Source organism: Cryptomeria japonica, chromosome 1 (genome assembly GCF_030272615.1).
Source record: "Cryptomeria japonica chromosome 1, Sugi_1.0, whole genome shotgun sequence".
In the NCBI taxonomy this organism is placed as follows: domain Eukaryota; kingdom Viridiplantae; phylum Streptophyta; class Pinopsida; order Cupressales; family Cupressaceae; genus Cryptomeria; species Cryptomeria japonica.
This window is the reverse complement of record NC_081405.1, coordinates 518,330,355-518,352,116: the sequence shown is the minus strand read 5'-3', so window position 1 is coordinate 518,352,116 and position 21,762 is coordinate 518,330,355. Positions and strand designations below refer to the sequence as shown.

The 21,762-nt window shown below is 32.7% G+C and overlaps 1 long non-coding RNA gene and 1 other non-coding gene across 2 annotated transcripts; one reads left to right on the top strand and one right to left on the bottom strand.

Moving 5' to 3' along the window:
* Window positions 1-20,039: 20,039 nt before the first annotated feature.
* LOC131070299 (uncharacterized) lies at window positions 20,040-21,245 on the top strand. Its single transcript, XR_009112304.2, has 2 exons — window positions 20,040-20,649; window positions 20,774-21,245. It is a non-coding gene; the product is annotated as an uncharacterized LOC131070299 (long non-coding RNA).
* On the bottom strand, window positions 20,044-20,197 carry LOC131070332 (U12 minor spliceosomal RNA). Its single transcript, XR_009112308.2, has one exon. It is a non-coding gene; the product is annotated as a U12 minor spliceosomal RNA (small nuclear RNA).
* Window positions 21,246-21,762: the final 517 nt, after the last annotated feature.

The following is a 21,762-nucleotide window of genomic DNA, read 5'->3' as shown; positions in this document are numbered from 1 at the left end:
ATACAAGACAGTGAGATTTTAATGGTGTTGTTAATAAAAGATTGGACGCATATGCTTTGTAATTTGTTTCAGGTTAGTTGTAGTTATCTTATATGTATGATAAGTCATAGTTCTCCTGAATAAAATTAGTTTAAACAGAGGGTCAAACAAAATTAAAGAACATTTATTGAATAGTTTGTATGGAGCATTCCTTAAAAGGAGGTTGCCCCCTTAAAAAGGTCTATGATATTTTGTAATGTGGTTTTATCAATAAAATATTGTTCTCTTTATTTTATTTGTAGTGCATATTGTTCATGTTTCTCTTATTGGTCTAATTTGTTTTAAGGAAATTTATAACATTTGTCATCAAGTTTTTTTCTTGGGCTATGTTTTGTAGTGACATCAAAAGTTTAAGGTTTTTTTATTATTATCCTTCATAGTCCACACCTCACGCTCTTATAATCTTGATGATTAGAAAGTTGTTACATCTCTCTTTCTCACATATATTTTGCTATGTTTAATTTGCAATGATATGTGATGTTTATACTATGTTTAATTTGAACAGCGGTTCAAGAATTTCCTTTGAGAATCTTATGTGGAATTCAATGAAAATGAAATTCAAATGAGAAGTTGAAATTCGTATAACTGAATTTGTAAATTAAGAATTAAGTAGCAAAGCTTTTGAATTCCATATGGATACATATGGAAAGGGGTTGGGAAAATGATTATCAACTCTTCTTTTTATCAACATTCACTGAAGTGGAAGAAAAATGAACTATTCTAAAAAGAACTAAAATAGAATTGTAGAGGCTCAGCTCAAAGATTATGAAAGAGCTACAACATTGCTTGCCAGGCATGTAGCTTGTGTTTATACATTTGGAAGGCATTGTTTATTTTGCAAATAAAAATTTGAGCATTCATTAATGTTTAGGTTACGAAAATAGAAATACTAAAAAGTGCATGATCTCAAATGCGCTCTAAACCATATTCTTAAGTTTCTTTTGAGCTTGAACATATTAGGGTTCTGTTATAAATCCTAGCTTTATCTTGTACAAAGGAATTCTATACCTTTACAACAATTATGTTTCAGCTCTGGTTAAGAGCAGATTTAATGAGAGTTTGTTTGTTTAGAGACTTCTTTCTAAGAAACCAAAACTTTTTTTAGAACTTGGAACAAAGAATTCAATTCCAAGCCTGTATCATGAGGGTGAAGATTGTCATTAACTAAGACTTTTTTTCAGACTTTAAGAGTTGAAACATACAACAAGAATACATTTACTAGTCATCTTGAAGAGGCGAAAAACACGTATCAGAATATGTAGATAACTTTACCATGCATTCAAATTAGAATAACATGAACTGGGAAAAATGTTAAGAAAAAGATACTTGTGTCTCATTGATCTATGACAAATCACAAAGAAATAGTTGAATTGAGGTTATAGAACTCAAAAATGTCTAGCAATACTTATGCAATGTTAATATGAGTTCGTAAACCACTATAGAAGTATACTTTATAAACAAAAGCTTGGTTTAGCAAAGTTTCTACCAAGGTTTGAAAACCTTAATTTTGAACAAAACCGATAACAAAGTAATATTTAATATATGTAATAACCCACTTAACTTAATTGAAAAAAAACTCAACTGATTTTTATTTATTTTTAGATTCATGATTACTTATTCCCACTTATTCTTATTTGTGTTTGATTCAATAGCATACTCTGGGCATCTATCCAAACGAGATAGGCATCCATCTAACCGGGATGGGCATCTAACCATACGGGTTAGGCATCTATCCATACGGGACGAGGGGTTTCATTTACCAATTCGGGATAGGCATCTACCCAAATAGAGTAGGCATCTATTCAAAGAATAGGAAATGCTTTGACTAGAGACTTTAGACTCATCGGGACCATCTGGTGCCTGAGTCACTCTCTGAAGACTACACTCCCCTACTAGGAATGCATCGAGGTTGCCGTGTTTAGGAGTAAATAAAAATAAATAAAAAATAACAAGCTTGAGTTTCGCCTCAGAATTTGGCCTAAAGACTCGAGAAGTCAAGCGAATCCATACAGGATCCCTTCTGAGTATGCATTGAATTACTTTAATCTTCCAATTAGTATTACTATACCTTTTGATTGAAAGACCAAGGAACTTAAAAAAAACATGATCAACTCATCCTTAACCAAATCCTAATCCCCATCCTCGAACGCCTGAGTACAAGGGACAACTTCGTCCCTAGATTGCCTACATACTCGTTTCGACATGTCATCAAGGCATAGAGTATGTAATTATGGTTTCTAACTATGGTCTAATGTAAACCGTATGGTGGGTATGCAACCCTTTCTAGGGTCAATGTCCCAGATAGTTTCTCTGCGGTTGCTACCCACGATGGTAGCTCTATAGCAAAAAGGCTTAAGGTGGCCTTTTGCTTGTGCCCTAAAATAACTAATCCTATTTCCTATTAAATACGTCACCCTTAATCCGTTTTCATCTGCCAAAAATTCATCAAGATAATCAATCTCCAAACATCACTCACAACCCAACCTTAATGGGGTTTTTCTAAGGTTTAACTGAGCGGATGTAAATTCATTTAAGATTTATCTTTTTAGATTATCGATCCAAGGGGGATTTTAACTTCCAAATGACCCTTATTCCTCCCCATCGATTTAGAGGGACGATGCCACACACGTCGTTGTTGCAGCTTTATTAAGCTTTAAGTGCAGTAGTTCAACACGACAACATTACCCGTAAGCATGACCCAGAGGCACCATAGATACCGAACACTGCTAAGGTTTTTGGTTTTCAACTCCTCTTCTTTAGTTATCTAACTAGGAACTTTTAATTAATGAAACTTAAATAACATTATACTAAAAACAGCTATGAAGATGAAATTATTGCATGCAAGGAATAATTGTTTCAATTTTAGAAATCAAGATATAAATTTCACATAATTGAAAGAAACATTTGTAGGTAAAAATAAACAAATTATCTATTAATATTATTTCTTGAAGAGGAAAGACTAATAATGAAATGTAACTTGCATGACAAACAAACAATTATTCAACCCCTTGAAAAGTAACTTGCATGATAAACAAACAAATGTTCAACTTCTTTAAATAAGATATATTTTTTTAACTAAACATTAAATCATTTTGCACAAATTGTTTTAAGGAGAGTATGAATTTAAACACATCTAATTGGAAGATAAATCCTTTTAACTTATAATATTTAGCATCTAAATATGTACATACAAACACTTGTCTAAATTATATACTATATTAAATAATTCAAAGAATAAGGTTTCCACTTAAACAATAAATAATTTAAATAATTTGAAGGAACTTATATTTCATTCAATAATAAGCGAAGTGTTTAATTAATAATAATCTATTTCATATTTTATTTGATCTCTTAACTACAATTCATCATCAACATATTACTTATAAATACCCCCTTATCCATTTATATCCCAAATATAAGGATTATATAGCATTTAAACAATTTAAATGTAAAGTCCTATTTAAATAAATAGAGTGCACATGATAAGATTACAAGTAAACTTTACCAAACAATTTCTCAAATATAAAAAGAAATAAATTCTCATTTTATTTTATTTTTAATAATTTTTTCAAACACTTAAATTAAGAATATTCTTTTTAATGAATATAACTTAACAATTGAATTTAAAATTTATGGCTTTAATAGGGAAACTCAAATAAGAAAGTTTTAAAGTTTTTTAGATAACTTATTAATTATCAAAAGGGCAATTTTCAAAACAATTTTATCCCTTATCATTCTAAATTTTAATCCTTAAGAAATTTAAATAATAAGTCGGGTTAAATCATTGGTTCAATACTATTGGTGTAAATTAGAATTCAGGGTGTTAATATCTATTTATAAAACAAACAATCAATTTAATATAGTTACATATGATAAAATTAATTTTATACAACAGAACACAACAACCAACCAAATCAATGGTAAATTTACTAATTAATTGGTTTTTACTTATTTTATCTAATTTTATGTTTATCAACAAATATATTACTTAAAATTTGTCTTAAATAAAACTATCACAAAGTTGTTATCTTAAATACCCTCGTTACATCACAGTCGTTTAATAAGTAAAATAAAAGATTAACTTAAATTTATGTTAATTGACCATAACAATTAATATTGGAATCTAAAAGATGGTAATTATGACCAAATTTATTGCCCTTTCTATTTTCAAATTAAATGGTCACAAATTACATATTAATTGGTAAGAGCAAATATTAAGATTTTTAAGATGACTAAATTTGTTGATGTTTCTATTTTCGAACTTAATAATTAAAATTTATATTAAATGATAATAACTAATATTAAAATCCATGAAATAGTAATGATAACTAAAACTATTGATGTTTCTATATTTTAACATAATCTATTATATATTTATTCAGTGCCATTATTAAGATAAGTTGTTCATATCTAATTAGCAACTTTAAACTAAGATAATCAAATCTATACTCTTGACTTAAAAAAAATCATATCATTTAAATATTATTTATTTATTTACTGCTCTTAGATAAACTTTTAAAGAAAAAGGAAACTTACAGGTAAAACATAATTTATAATTTTATTTTAATTTTCCCTACTATTGTAGCCTCCTCAATAGGGAAAGAATGTAGGCAATGCAAGGGAGGTGAGAAAGAGCCAGTGCCATGAAAAGAAAATGAAAGTCTAGTAGGATGCAATACGCCAACGAAATGAGGATGCAGAACGAATGTGATAGGTAGCTGTTGTAATGAGATCAAACTTTGCCTTATTTTTATTTATTATTTATTTTTCATCCGTCTTACTCTATTATTCTTTTATGGCTGCCTATAGCAACAAGGAAGAGGAAATCCATTGTCAGGCTATGGGAAGTTATGTTTCTGCACAAATTTTGCTTTGCAAGAAGGTTGATTAAAATTTCTATTTATATTTTTCTTCGTGAATACCCTAACCAGATCCACTGTTGCAGGAAAAAAGACAAGGCAAGAGGAACCCTCAAGATGCAGATTTGAAGGCATAATACCCCAAAGGGGATTTGTGATTTGTACCCCTAGTTGTAGCGTTTGGCAGGGGAGACACGACCTTTGGGGTCGGTCTTTGCTGGGAGAATTATCTCACAATATTATTATTATTATTTTTTATGTGCATTCGTTTACATTCAGTTATTATGTTTAATATTGCATTATTTACCATTTCACATGTTAGTTCTCATACCATTGCACTGATTTTCTCTATGCTATGTATTTTTTTAATTTTTTTAAAACCTTGTGTCTACTAACAAAAAAGAACATGATCTCACAGGGAAGTCTTCTATCAATTTTGTTGCAAGTATTTATGTAATTTTACTAGAGAAAATGGTTACAGGCATTTGCACATAAAAACCCATCTAAAAATAAAATCTTGATGTAATGTAGTATAATCCTAAATGCCTCTGTTTCTAAAAAAACCTAAAACCCTGCATCTATTTCCAATATCTGTAGCCCATGTCCAACATCTGCAACCCTACACCCATATTTAAACACTTCCAAACTTTTAGTTCATACTTTGTAGGTTCATGCGTAAGCTGTTATCAATTTTTTTTTATCATAATACAATATACAGATACCAGACCTCTTTTGCAGATTTAGAAAATTATCAAAACATAAATAAATTTGATCTTAAATCAATAAACCTAAATTCAAATAAATAAACTTAAATGTACAAATCAAATTTTCTTAATTTAATGAAATAAATAAATTTTAATTAATTAATTAATTAATTAATTAATTCTTTTTTTTTTACTCTTAACCAACCTATATATATATATATATATGATCTATTTCTCCTTTTTTCTTTCTTTCTTCTAACCTTTAAAGGGTTCCTGCATTAATGAATTTAAATAATGTGTACATTTGTTTAAATATTATTATTTTTTGGATAGAAAACTACTAACTAATCGATCAAAAGAAAAGTAAAGTATACACATCTATTTGGTAAAAGTAGATAAGATAAAAAAATGATTTAAGGAAGAATTTTTTGAGAAAGATGGGAAATGTAACCCTTATATTATTTAACCCATTTTTTTTCAGATTTAATTAGAATATCAAAATCCTTTTTCTTTTAACTACATGAAATTTTCCATAAAAGAAAACAACATGCATGCAAATATAAACCCTCCCCTTCTTTTCCCATTTTTGAAAAAAAAACATGAAAAATAAGAATAAAAAAAGAAAAGGAGATTGGAACCTGGATCTGCTAAATGAATAAAACCATTGTTGTTGAATCGACTCTCATTCCCCTACAATATTTCTTCAATCCTCTTCCGGTAACCTGATAAGATCTTCTCCAAAACCCCTAAAATCCTATCTCATACCATGTAAAATGCTAACAAAATTTCTCCCACAACTAACATAATTCAAAAACCAATTTCTTAAAAATTCAAAGACTACTTTTACATAAAACCATGAACTCCCCCTTTCTCGAAAATCTTGTACTCAATATATAGAAAATGAGAGGCATTTCCCACTACAAAAGAATTAAATGATTCACATATTCTTTTTTTTTCCCAGAATAATTCCATGCAAAAGTGGGGGTTACATGCATATTAAATTTGAATTTGAAATTATTTCATGCAAGACGTATTCCTTACAACTTGTCATAGTAGCGGTTACATTTGACCATGCATTTTGAATTCAAAATTTACTTCTAGAATCTTCTTATTTCTCCTACACCATGTGCTTAATTAGAATATTGGAAAAAAATAATTTCCAAATAAATTATGACCTCACGTGTGAGTCACCACTATTCATTCTTCTTTTTAAAATAATTTAATCCTTCTTCAATTTCTCATCTCCAACTAACATTGCTCATAAAATTGATAATAATATTAATAATAGTAACAACAACAACAACAACAACAACAACAACAATAACAATGATAAGTTTTATCAAGGTAAAAAAGAGGGTTATGACAATATGAAACTCTTGTGTTGTAGGTTCATGCATGTACGCATGTGATTGCAAGGTTGCAAGCACTTGTACTCCTGCATGGTGTTTATAAACATCTTACAAGTGGTAATTTCAATAAGAAAGATAAGATCATAATACGAATGGTGGTAGTTCATGCTTCATTTCACAACATAAGATTGAACCAAGATTGGTTTAAAGATGAAATTTTTAAACACCTGTCCTACATATTCTTGAAATTATGCAGCCTAGCATGTAGAACCTAGTATTTGTTAGGATGACAAACCCCGAGAATTGATGTTCTAGCTAAGTAGGGTGGTGAACATGGGTTGCACGTTCATTTGTGCTTGCAACTATTAAAAACCTTAGCCAAGGTAGTGCATTACCTCACATGTGTCTGTCAGTTCATATGATCTAAATACATTACCTAGATAGAGGTCATGCTAGTTAGGAGGTACCTATAGTGTGTGACTGACTAGAGCCATGTAGGGTCAAAACACTAGGCTTAGATGGCATTAGACCTAAAATCTATTACACCCTCGTGAAGGGTAGGGCCACTTCCAGGAGGAAGATGTGCAAGGGACCACCAAGTTTTTGGTTGGAGTTATAATGCCTCTATGATACTCTCCTTTTGGTCAGCTTACAATGGTTCTTAAAGATTTAGACTGAAATCCGATTACAGTAGATCCTAAACTCATCCTCTTTGCACTATATTTAGCATTGTACAATGTTAAGGTTAGAAAATTTGATCTAATTACATGCATATCTAATCTTATATGGTAAAGAGTTATTATTGCATGCTTTATGAAAAAGTTAGTTTCGTTTCTTTATTCAAAAAAAAAAATAGCCTATGAATTTGATTATCTGTAGAACTTGATATGTTTAGTCTTGCAATATTTATCTTGCTCTAGGTTTAGCATGTTATATAATGTTGAGTTTTTATTCTTTTCCTTGCTATAGATTTAGTCTATTACATATGGTATCAGAGTTGTCAAGTTCGACACAAAACCTATGGCTGAACACCAAGAAAACTTAGTAAACTAAAACAAAGCATTTTGGTGATGCCGGGATGTAGATTCAAACCACAAAATAAAAAAAGATTCATGACCCAGTACATGTCCCTCTTTGGCCAACCATTACTCTTGTTGTTCCCTCCCTTCCAACACAGAAACCTTAGAAAAATCTTTAAAACATCTTCAGAGGGAGAGACGTAGTTGACAACCTCAGGAAAGGAAGTAGTCAAATCATCCATCCTCTCTAAAATGAAATTTAAATATGAACCAAAAACAAAAACCAACTTGAAAATCATGTCGAGCCAGAAAGGCCAGTAGAACATAGAACATCGACTTTAGGTTTTAGACTCATCTTGTACTTTGACATAGATGGGATAGAGGAGCCCATCATTAGTGATGAAAATAGCTCTTAGAAGGAGTCTTATTGTAAATAATAATGATGTATATGCAATAATATTTTGGAAGTGTCTTCAGACATGTAGTGTCGCAGTTAAAACATTTTGTTGTTGAACAACCACCAAGGTTCAAACCCTTGTTGAGCCATTGTGCTCATAGGCCTTGTGTCTTCCCTAGGCCATTGTGTTCGTGGGCTTGAACAAGTGAAGTGTGGGGATGAGGTCCCCCATTTGTGGCCTCATCGGTTCATAGCTCCAGGTCAAAAGCGTTTCACATGGAGCCAGATGACGTGCCATGCCATTGTAATTGTTCACGTTAAAAAGTTTACCAGGCATAATTTAAAAAAATAAAATAAAATCTTTTGGAAGTGATCAATAAAAATATACTAATTTTGTTGTGCTTGTGTAATGCATTTCAATTCTTGTAAATTAATGAGATGCTTAGTAAATTTGATCAAATTTTTTATATTTATAGGAACTAAAAAGAAGCCATAGAATGGATAACATCCTAGATAACGTTAGAGGATTTGGATCAATAGAGACTCTGATCGCCAAACTTAATCAATTCCTTCATATGATGCAAGAGACCCAAACCAAGCTCCATAACCTGGAGCAATGGGTAGAGGGGTTAGAATGAGAATAAAGATGAGGAGCAAGAGTCTCATTTTAGAGAAAGTAATAGTAGATAAGAGCACACTAACCAAAGTGAATGTGGGGAGAAGCAATCTTATACTCATACCCAAACTGGGAAAAGGGACCATGTGTCTAGTGTCATAATTGATGATATGAAGGAGGTCAAGCCACCCACGTATGATGACTCACCATTAAGGACACTGTTGAATTTTGGCTGACCAAGATGGAAAAATATTTTGAGATCCATGACTATATTGAAAAAATGAAAGTCACTTGGGGGGCTTACCAACTGACAAGAGAAGTGGCTAACTGGTGGGAAAACAAGAAGGTCGAGTTAGGCTTGAGGTTAACTGATCTAATTTGGAATCAGTTTGTAGAAGTCTTTAGGCAAAGATGGTTGCCCCAACTTTTCTTTGAATAGAAATTGATAGATTTTTCAGGATCTTAGACAAGGAGATCTCTCCATCAACAAATATTCAGAGAAGTTCACCCGACTGCTTAAGTATGTGCCCCAATTTAAAACAAGTGAGAAATATCAAATATGGAAATTTATCATGGACCTCAATAACTAAATGGTGGGTCAGTGGATGTTCTTGCACCAACTACTATGGATGAAACCTATGAGAAGGATGTTAGGCAGGAGCAAAAGCTCAAGAAGGATGATGTGATCAGAGATGAAAACTGAAAAAAGGTGAGGTAGTCATAGTCCTTCCGACCCTTCAAGAAGAAGGGTGAAATATATGATTCAAATAGGAAAAGTGAAAAGGGGTCGATTCAAAGGTAATAGGCAAGATTCCAAAGGGGACATAAAAGGTTACAACAATTCCAAGAGGGATAATGAAGCGACTAAAAAAAGAACATAGAACAGAGTACCTCTAAGGGGATGCTATACTTGTGATAGTGAGCATTATTGTCACAACCCTCCTTTATCACCTTTTGATTTAAATACAAAACTCTATTATATTTCTTTGGATAAACTATTGAATGAATATTGTAAGGGAATAAAAATAATAAATCACACACACACATGGAAAATATATATATATATATTTTTAATTGGTTATTTAAATTCCCTCACCCAAATTAAGGCACATGTTGTAGGAGGAATAAGAAGCTTCTAGAGGCTTCTCCACCACCTTGCATGTAACTCCTCCCACTAAGCCTAATCAATTTGCATGGAGGCCAAATTGGGAGAGAATCTCTTTTTTTCAATTAAAAATTAGGTAGTGGAAATTTGAAATTTCTTTTATAAAAGATGTACAAGTTTCAAAAAGAGTGGTTGGCTATTCCATAAGAAATTCTTCAAGTAAAATTTTCCTTTGTAGACAATTTTCATTTTTCAACTAAGATTTTGTTTGGGAGGACTTCTCTTCAAGTTTGGAGGATCAAGGAAGATTCATAGAGGATTCTACACCATTTTCAAGCACCCAGGTTCTTTCAAATTTAGTTTTCATGCATCTTATTTTGTTGCAAATTAGATTTGATTAAATTATTTAGGAAATTAGAATCATTTGATGAGAATGAGATTCATTGTTTCAGATTTTGATAAGAATTAGTTTCAGTTTTTGATAAGAAGTAGATTAAATTGTTGATGAGAATGAGATTCATTTGTTTCAGATTTTGATAAGAATTAGTTTCAGTTTTTTATAAGAAGTAGATTAAATTGTTGATGAGAATGAGATTCATTTGTTTCAGATTCTTGAAATTTTTTTTTTTTTTGATAAGAAGTAGATTTAATTGTTGATGAGAATGAGATTCATTTGTTTCAGATTCTTGATAAAAAAATTAGTTTCAGTTTGATAAGAAGTAGATTAAATGGTTTAGGAGATTAGAGCCATTTGATGAAAATTAGATTCATTGTTTTCAGATTTTTTTTGATAAAAATTAGATCCATTCATTTCAAATTTTGATAAGAATTAGATTCATCCAGATTAAATCGTTAAAATATCTTATTAAGTTTTAGATTTGAATTTAGAACTACCTTCATCTCCTTTCTCCAAAATCTTTTCTCTAGTTATTGATTTAAAGTCTGAATGTATTCTTTTCTCTAGTTTATTGATTATTGATTTAAAGTCTGAACTGTGTATTCGAAAGGATCTTGCTGTAATCAATCTCTCTAAGATTTCTCATCTTCTAGTTTTCTAAATCCTCTGTAGAAATACGTTTAACATTTCCCCTTTGTGAAAGATTTTCCCTGTGTGTATAAATAAATTATCTCTTTCTCTGTGAATAGATCTCCCTGTGTGAAGAACAAAAGAAATGAAAAAAAAAAAGAAGAAGAAGAACCTCTCTGGTTACTGCTTCATTGTATTTGTCCCTGAAATTTAATCTGTAATTATTATTATTATTTCTAACAGACCTGTTATCTACCCTTCTCTGAGTGATTTCAATAATTTAAAAATACAATACTCTTGCATCAAATAATAATATATATAAAAACATATATAAATATATATATATATATATATATAAATATATATATATATATATAAATATATATATATATATAAATATATATATATATATAAATATATATATATATATAAATAAACACAAAAAAAAAGAGGGAAATCATTCAAACTTTAAGAAAAATCCCTTAAACCTCCGTAACGCATGGCGTTTAATGCAAAATGGACGTCGGCATGCAGGACGGTTACATTGTAACCGTCGCAGGAGTACGGAGGGGCTCGCGGGTCCCCTCATCTCTGCGGACCTGCGCATGCAGGGCCGCAGGGGTGATGGGACCCGTGGTCCCCACCCCGCACCCTATTTACTACCCAAGTAAAATAAGTTATTTAATTAAAAGTTTCTTTTCCCTTTCAAATTTGTAAATTGAAATTTTAAATTGGGGTTTTTTTTTTATAAATTAATACTCTATGTCAATTACTATTGGTTATTTAATTAAATTTTTTTTTAATTTGATAGAAATGGCATTTAGGAAATAATGAATTCTTTTTTTAGTGTAAGCTTTAAGATATCGTATTTCGACTTAGAAAAAAAAAAATTGGGCTAATATGTAGCAAGTTCATAATTAAATTACCCTTAGTAAGTTTTAAAATTGTAGACTATATTCTTCTAAAATTAAGTTACTCAACCCATTAAGAATCATTGGGACACTTGATTGGTCTTTAGAGATTAACTTACATTAATACAAATGCTTAAATTTAATCATTATTTTGGACTCGTTAAGCCTTCTTACATCATGCAAGTTGCTCATAGATTAATTGCTTTCATTGATGGTTCATAACATGCGAATTATTTGTGGAATAATTACATCTTTCATGCAATTACTATTATGCAAGTTTCGTGATGGTCGTTATTATGCAAACTACACTTCAAGTAGTTACTTCAATTATTTACGCTTTCATTTTTGTTATTCGTAGTTAGAAAACTAAACAAAGGAAGTTGGAAAACCAAAACTAGCAGCGTTCGGTATATATGGTGCCTCTGGGTCACGCTTACGGGTAATGTTGTCGTGTTGAACTACTGCACTTAACGCCTAATAAAGCTGCATCAACGACGTCTGTGGCATCGTCCCTATAAATCGTCGGGGAGTAATAAGGGACATTTGGAAGTTAAAATCCGAGGGGCGGGTAATCCCCCTTGGATCGATAATTTAATAAGATAACTTTTAAATGATTTTCACATCCGTTGAGATAAACCATAGTAAACCCCTCTTAGGGATGGTCAAGTTAAAAGCTCTCATGAAATTGATTTCTTTTTTTGAAGGGATATTGGCGTTTTGCAATTGGGTGACATTCATGATAAGTATTAGGATCTAGTTATTTTCTTTTTTTTTTAGGCCACAAGCAATAGGCCATCTTGAGCCTTCGCTTAAGTGATACCATCGTGGGTAGCAACCGCAGAGAAACTGTCTGGGACACTGACCCTAGAAAGGGTTGCGTACCCACAAATCAGTTTACATCAAACCATAGATTAGAAAATAGAACTACATATTTTACGCCTTGATCCCGTGCCGAAGCGGGTATGTAGGCAGTCTTGGGATGGAGTTGTCCCTTGTACTCAGGCGTTCGTGGGTGGGGTCTAGGCTTGGTTGAGTAAGAATCCTAATTGAAAGATAAGATAATCAATTTAATTCAATGCATACTCGGAAGGAATCCCGTATGGATTCGCTTGACTTCTCGAGGCTTTAAGCCAAATTCCGAGGCAGAATTCAAGCTTGTATTATTTTTAATTACTCCTAAGGACGGCGACCTCGGTGCATTCTTGTTAGAAGAGTGTAGTACTTAGTGAGTGGCTCAGGACCCGAATGGTCCCGATGAGTCTAAGTCTCTGGCCAGAGCATCTCCTATCCCGTTTGGATGGATGCCTACCCCGTATGGGTAGATGCCTATCCCGTATTGGATAGATGGAAATTTACGTTCCGTATGGACAATTACCTAACCCGTATGGTTAGAAGCTCATCCCGGATGGATGAATGCCTAATCCTAATTGGATGGATGCCCAGAGTATGCAATTGAATTTAAAACATAATGGAAAAAAAAAATATTACTCAATTTTGTTGAACCGATTTTGGTGGGTTATTACAATTATGCCAACCAATTCCTGACAAAGGATTAGGGAGGGCAACAACAAACAAACCCTTTTCCAACTTGACAAGCATCGTTCCAACAAAGAATCCATGTTGTAATGGATAACATACAAGTGGAGTATCTAATCACCCCGATCAAGACAACATGTACGCTTTATGGGAATCCCATAACATTACTTACAGATACTGGAGCTACATAAATCTTTATCTCCTAAGCTATTAAGTAAATTTCTGAAAAGAGTTGGTTTTATGGCCACTCAAGGACTGTAGAGTATGATATAATCTTGGGGATGAATTGGTTGTGGAAGCATAGAGCTAGAGTGGATTGTTTTGCTAAAATAATAGAATGCTTAGATGACCTAGGAAATAAGTTGTTATTGTAAGGCACCCAACACGAGGTGAAGCTACGATAGCCTTTTACTATTCAATTAAAGTTGAATGAACAGAAAGGGTACCAGTTGTGAGTATGTGGAAATTAGGTTGACAAACTATCATAATAAGATAGAATCAAGGGAGAATGATAAACAATAAGAGAAATAATATGATGATCTATGGAGAGAGAGAGAGAGAGAGAGAGAGAGAGAGAGAGAGAGAGAGAGAGAGAGAGAGAGAGAGAGAGAGAGAGAGAGAGAGAGAGAGAGAGAGAGAGAGAGAGAGAGAGAGAGAGAGAGAGAGAGAGAGAGAGAGAGAGAGAGAGAGAGAGAGAGAGAGAGAGAGAGAGAGCTTGATATATTAGAGAAAAAATGATGAAGAGGAAATAGGATTCTTGATCATCTATGATGAAAGTGGAAAAATTCATGGAAAATTAGAAACTACATAGAAGAATTGGAAAGAATAATTTTAAAGGATGCTTATAAAGCATAATACAAAGAAGGTTAAAACACCTTGTAAATTAATTATTCCCTTAACTTGATTAATATTTTTAATTATTTTTTTATAATTTCAACAAAAGGTTGGACAAGTAATGAGATAAGCAAAAATAAAAAGAGAAAAAATTGGCGAAGGAGGACAATTCATGGTCCAAAAAGAGGCTAGAAGTAGAGGAGGAAATTATGCCAAGGTTAGAAAATAACCTAACGTGGTGGAAGGGCAAGCCATGGTATTCAATTTCTTGAGTTCTTTGAACAAGTAGATTCAGAATTATGAAAATATGAAGAGGATGATTCACAATAGTCTAATTTATGCTTGTTGTATTTCTTTTATAGTATGCAACTATTAGAAACACAGTTGTCATTGCACCAAAAGATTGACCTGCTAATGCCTAATACAACACATTTCAACAACAACTACCCTACTACAAATGTGTGAGTTATTTTCAACGTAATATATAACCACCTAGCCACTTTCCTTTTGGAGTATGTAACAAATGTTGTTGAAGAACATGCAATTCAACCCAAAATAAAGAAGGCACATTTGTTTGATTCTGAATTTGGTTCCCTTTTGTTCCCTATAATGAATTTCCCTATTGTTTGTTATTTTTTGTTTAAATAACTGTTGTCTTTAAGTGCAATTAATGGTGACCACTATAAATTAGAGAAAAAAATATTTGTCATAACTCTATTAAATACAACTAAGGAACCCTTTTGCAATGGCCCCTTGGTGTTATTATATAATAGGAGTGTACAAGAAATAAAAGAACTCAAAAGAACTTTGAAGGAAAGCTAAAAAGTCTAGAGAAATCTAAGTATATAAAGTCCAAATGCTTAAGATACTCCTAATCATCCAAACTTTGTATTTTGTCTAATATGGGATGGTTTTAAATGTTGACAAATCCATCCTACATACATTTATTATGTATGTATAGATTTGACCCTAGCTAAATTAGGAAGATTGCTTTTAGGGGAATATGCAATTGCCTGTCCACTTTCCTTTTGGATTATGCAATTTCCCTTATTGCAAATGTGTTAGTGATTTTCTTCCAAGGGGGAATATGTGAGTACCTAGGTTCCCATTTTTAGTGGGTGATTTTATGTTTTGATAGGCATCCAAGGATGCTAGGGAAGTGATTTCTTAAGTAGTTTTCTTCTTCTTCTTCTTTTCCCCTTATTTTAAGTGAGTATTATTCAAGGAGATGTTCCAAAATAAAGCAGACATTTTTGTTGTATTCAAAATTTAGTTTCATTTTTTTTTCTTATTTTATTTATTTTGGTTTATTCTATTTATTATCTTTAGTTGCAATCAATAGCAATCATTATAGATTAGAGAAAAAATCACAACTCTACTAAATGCAACCAAATAACCCTTTCACATTGGTCCCTTGGAGTTATTTTACAACAAGAGTGCATAAGGAATACAAAAAGAATTCAAAAGATCTTCAATAGAAATTCAAAGATTCCAGAGAACTCAAAACATCCAAAATCCAATTTATTTAGCTCCTCTTGATCAATTGGACTTTGTATTTTATCTAATATGGGATAGTTGTGATAGTTGACAAAGATATCCTACATGCTTATATTGCACATTGATATCTACTTGACCCTAGGTAAATTAGGAAGATTGTTTTTACCCTTGTTAAAATGGTAATTAATGATTATTTTTCATGTTAACATCAACTTTGTGAATGTTTGAATTACTCATTGGACTTATAAGTTTTGCTCTCTTAATTCAGTTTGCAACCTTGGTTTTTTTATATTTTCTTAAATTGGGTTTTAAGAGTATATGTGAACTACCAAACCTTCAAGGGCATTGGCTTTTGATGGTGATACCTAACTTAACTAAGTGAACTTGAACTTGATCCATTTCAAATCATTATGCCACTCTCAAATTTTAACGTCATTGTTTAACTAATTTATCACAATCTAATATGTCTTGTGAGGATTTAAACATAATTATCCATAATGAAAGCCCCAATGGTTTGTGACTTGAGTAGAGAGAACCATCCTAAACACCTTCATTTCACACTAATGTATGGGAATATTTTATTGATGAATAAAAAAAATCAATGCTAATAATAACTTAAAAGACATCTATATTATACTCTATCAATCCATCTTCTTTGCAATCTTTATTTTGGAAATTTTTATTGTAATTATATCTTACAAATATATTTGAAACGAATATTCATGGTTATTGATTAGTAAAATAATTTATTATTATTAACTAATAAACCTAATGAATAACTAATTTAGCATCACATATTGGTCTCCCTCCAATACTCATAAAGAATAATCTTGTGCTAATAGCCATTATAAGTCTCCTTCCATTAGTTATATCAGGTGCCTATTGTGTTAACAATCATCATTGGGAACTCTTACTACACATCTTGTGCACAACAAGGGGTACTTAATCTAAGAAGCACTCTATTATAGAGTGTGAAGCTACTAATATATTTAGGCTAGGTATGTAGTTATTTTAGTGGCTACTTGTAAAATATAGTAGTATCACTTTATATAATTAATCACACAAGTTATTTACATGAACCAATATAGTTAAATTAAGGGATGTGTGCCACTTTATTGGAAAATAGACACCTCCTTTTGATGAGCAATATATAGCCAATAGAAGACTATTCAACTTCCCCAAAGTGGGTATGCAAGAAAGAGATTCCTCCATTATGCTTTGTAACCTTCATTTACATGTGTAAACAAGATGTTCTCACTTCCCAAAGTAGACACCTAGGTGGAAAATTCCTTCATTTTGCTTTATAATCAGCATTCACGCGTGTCAACCTTGAAAATTACATTTTACCTTTGACATAGGCCATAAATAATAAATTATTTTATCTCCTATGTCCCATTGAATAGTTTCCAAGGAACATGAAGACATATAATAGCCTACATTTAGCACTTATTTAAAATTGTTTGCCTAACCTTATCAAAATTATGATAAACGATATTTTTGGGTGATGCAAGATTGCTCTATACCCATGGATGCTCTCACATTAGACACTTGGAATATAATTTTTTTTTGCAAACTTAGTTTCACGAAATGGAGTTGGATGGTAGAGCCACCCTTTCAAATTGCAAACAATCTTTCTCGAACCCCATCACTATAATAGGTACCTCAAATTGGTTCTTCTTTCTTATCTTCCAATACCTATGAAGAAAAATCATCCTTCTCATTTGACAATTATGTTCTATACTCCTCTTCCTTAATGTGGAATATACTCTAATATAGTCTGATCTCCACCTCCAAGTGTTGCTCTATTCAACATTCCTCCCCATCTCACCACTCAACATTCTTCCTCTTCTTTATGAGATTTAACCCACCTAAATCTAACCACCTCCACTAAATGCACTCTACAATCTCCTCTACATTCAACACGTCAACATATTTCTCTCTAGCATCCTCAAATACAAAATCTACAATCTTTTATTTATTTTTTATCCCTTTCTTTCAACCAATCTCTCCATAATCTATTGCTCGATGTTTTCCATCATCCTCATGCCTTCCAAAGGACAATTCACAATTTCTGCTACACCTTCATATTTATTTTTCTCTGTCTACTATAACACCAAGTTCACAACTGCAATCTCTTTCTTTTCTTCTATCATGTCTTCCCAAAGACGTGTCCCCATCAACACTCTCTCATTGTCTTCATACGCACATATTATTGCAACTTCATCTTTTGCTACAACTCTTTCTTTACTTTCCTCCTCTATTTTCAATATTTCCAAGCCTTCACAAAGACTTGCCTTTGATAGAAACTCTTTCACATTCTCAGGGTCAACTTTCAAGAAGCTATTGATTCTTCTAATCTACTCTTATAAGATAACATCCTCATATTTGTTAATTTTCTCATCAAATAAGGGATCTTCAAAGTCCATCTATTGCAAAATCTCTTAAAGATGAGGATGTTATATGTATACAAATGTATGTTGGATGATGGACATGTCTCTACTACAAAATCTTCTTCATCTTCATTTTCATCAATTCTTTCATCAAATATTAGACCTTTTAAGTCCTCTAATGTAGCTTCATTTTCTTTTTTAGTGCTACATGTATGACACTCTATTACATCTTCCCTCTTTCTTGCAATCAAAACATCATTAGAAAAATAATTTGATTCACCTTCACGTCTATTCATCTCTTCTTTTCTATTTTCAATGTCTTCTCTTAAATTATGTAGCTATTGTTGCATCTCTATCATTTTATCTCTTTATTTTCTTCCTCTTCTCACAAGTATATGAATCCTTAGAATCCATCCAATGATAAATGGCATTTTCTTCTTTTGTTTAATATCTTCAACTTTTCAAAGCCTTACAGATCCTCTTACCAACACCCTCGGGTATTGGTGCAAATTGCCTCACATTCGACGCTCTGCCTACACACTCAAGAACACTACTCTACAATAACTTATGCATTCCACCCATAGATCTTGGTACAAGGCTACCTCACATTCGACACTTTGTCTGGCGGTCATGAATATTTCTCTATAAAAACTCATGCACTCCACCACAGTTCCTTGTGCAAGACTACGCCATGATCAATGTTCTATATGCACACTCAAGAACACTTCTTTGCAATAACTCACACACTCTAGTGCAGATCTTGGTGTAAGACTACCTCACATTCAATGCTCTACCTGCATGCTCATAAACACTACTAAAAAACAACGCACACACTCCACCCACAAATCCCGGTGCAAGACTGCCTCATGTTCGGTGTTTTTTTCTACACGCTTAGGAACACTTGCTCCAAAAATCCTCTACGTGACTCCTCTTGCAACTTATAGATACATTCCACCTACATATCATGGTGTTAGACAATCTCGCATTCAACACTTTGTCTACATGCTCAAGAACACTAGCTTTGATACTACTGATGAAGGACTCTCCCCTTACACACCCAAACACATGCTTTGATACCATTGATGAAGGGCTCTCCCCTTACATGCCCAAAAATATGCTCTAATACTACTAATCAAGGGCTACTCCACCCAACAACAATAACACAACAACAACACAAAAAATTCAAGAAAGAAATACTTGCTTTCTATTACTTTAATAAAAATGGAATTACAATATCAACACTTACAAAACATTAGCCACATGGGCTTTAGAAATCTGCAAGTTGGAGCTACAAGATTTGCTTCTTAAACTTTGAAATGAAAGACTCACCTTTGAATGATGATTTATAGTAATTTTTGTATGGGGGAAACCAAAACCATGGGCTAAAACCACTTGAAAAATCCACACCCCTTTTGATGAGCAACACATGCCCACCTAGAAAGACAACACAGCGAATAGAAAAAGACAACAAATAGCCAATAGAAGACCTTTCAACTTCTTCAAAATGGGCACTTTGAAAAGGTGACTCTTCATTTATGTTTGTAACCAAAAGATTATTATTTGTCAATGGACCCTTAGTATGTTGGTGAAGTTGAATGATTCTTATTGAGTTCACGGAAATCTATTGTAGATGAGTACTAAATTCCAATATTATTAAGGGATGAGGCCTTGTGTTCAACTTTTTAAATTTATCTCTATTTCCTATCAGCCGCCTATATTTATAAATTTTCCACTTTAAAATTTGAGTTGGTGGGAAGTTTGTGGGAGGCCCGCTCGAGCGAGTTCTGCAAAGTAGGCAGTATCAACGCTCGGCCAGCCTATCACACCTCCAAAAATCGCTGCGCTCTATTTAGTAGGCGCTGTGAGCAGTTTCCACCGCTCACCTTGTTTTCCTTACTCATTAGTTTAAGGCAATTTGCTTCAGTATTACTCTCACGTATTTGAAGTCTCCCAATTCCTTAAGGCGAATATCTTTCTGCATTTGGGACTAAAGAACCGCAAGGATTGATTCTAACTAGATGTTCATGTATTTTCAGCATGTTTCCACTTATCTCTTGTGATATTCTGCTATGTACAGGGATTTGATGGAGGAAGGATTGAATCATAGAGTGATGATTTTGCAGTAACGACCGATTTTTGAACTTTTTTGTTGGAGAATTAGGGTTTTGTTTATGTGCAGCGGGTTTAAGGTCTTGTAAGCCTATTTTGTGAAGGGGGAAATGAAAGACAGTAGGCCTGTAAAACTGTGTTGGTGTTTGCAGGGAAAGAAGAAAGCTAAGTATCAAGGTTGCGGAGGCCATATTGTCGGTTGCATTGGGCGACAACCCGCTCCTCTGCACAAGACGTCAAAGGCATCCTTGGCTCAGGTACCCATTTCCAATCTATACTTTTGGTTTTTTAAAACTTAATCACTCTGCAATATCAAAATTAATGTCAGCTTTTATGTGAGGCAATTATGGCATGATGATAATGCAAAAGTGGGTTTTGCAGTTGGGTTTGATTGCGATGATGAGAGAACAGAGCTTCGGTTGGGTTAACTGAAAGGAAAGGGCTTGGGAAGTAATAATGGTGGGAAGGGTGAAGTTTGTGTCCGTTCAGGTGAAGTTTTGGGTGTTCAGCCAAGAAGATGCATTATAGCATTTACGGTGGGATGTTATATAGGTAATTAAAGTTCTAATTTTTAATTTTTTATTGATGAAGATTGCCGTTATTCATTTGAAATAATGGTATAGTGAACAAGTTACAAATGATTTTTTAAGATAAAAAATCAAAATTCTATGATGTACAAAATTCTATGATGTATTCTGATAATTAGATAGTTGTTTCCTTCGGCTGTCTCTATTGAAACTAAACTTTAATTACAGAGGGCGAGTAGTTTCTGTTTGTAGCCATAGTCTAGGTCATGTTTTCTGTAAATGGGTTTGAAAATTGTGGCTTGTAATACAGGGATGGATCGCTTTCAGAGAGTGTACTTGATTGTTATATGTGTGGCAAAGGCTATTAGCCCACTCCATAATGCTCTGTACTCTTGAGCTTTCACAATATAAAAGCCAAATTGACCTGTCTACAAACATAGAAAACATGAACAGTATTAGTGAAATCCGTCCAAACCTATCCAACAATCGAAGCGTACTTCCTGCTCCCAGTCTTTCATTAGATTCTTGTTTACCATTAAAGTTATTGTAAACGTTTCAACTATAGATATGATTTTGTTTGAATGTAATTATTGGAGCAGTTGGAGAGTCACCAGCAACATTCAATCTCATCAAATTTAGCAGATAAAGGGAAGCAAATAGATGCCTTGTATATATAGGAATGCAAGCGTAGTGAACTGGGATGCTTTGACTTCAACACATACGAGTTTATGGTATAATATATCTTATCACACTCTTCCTCTAGCCCGTTGACTAAGAATGGTATATATGCTTTACAACAGCTGTTAACATGATGTTCAAATTTGCAGGGTTTAAGCCATATTT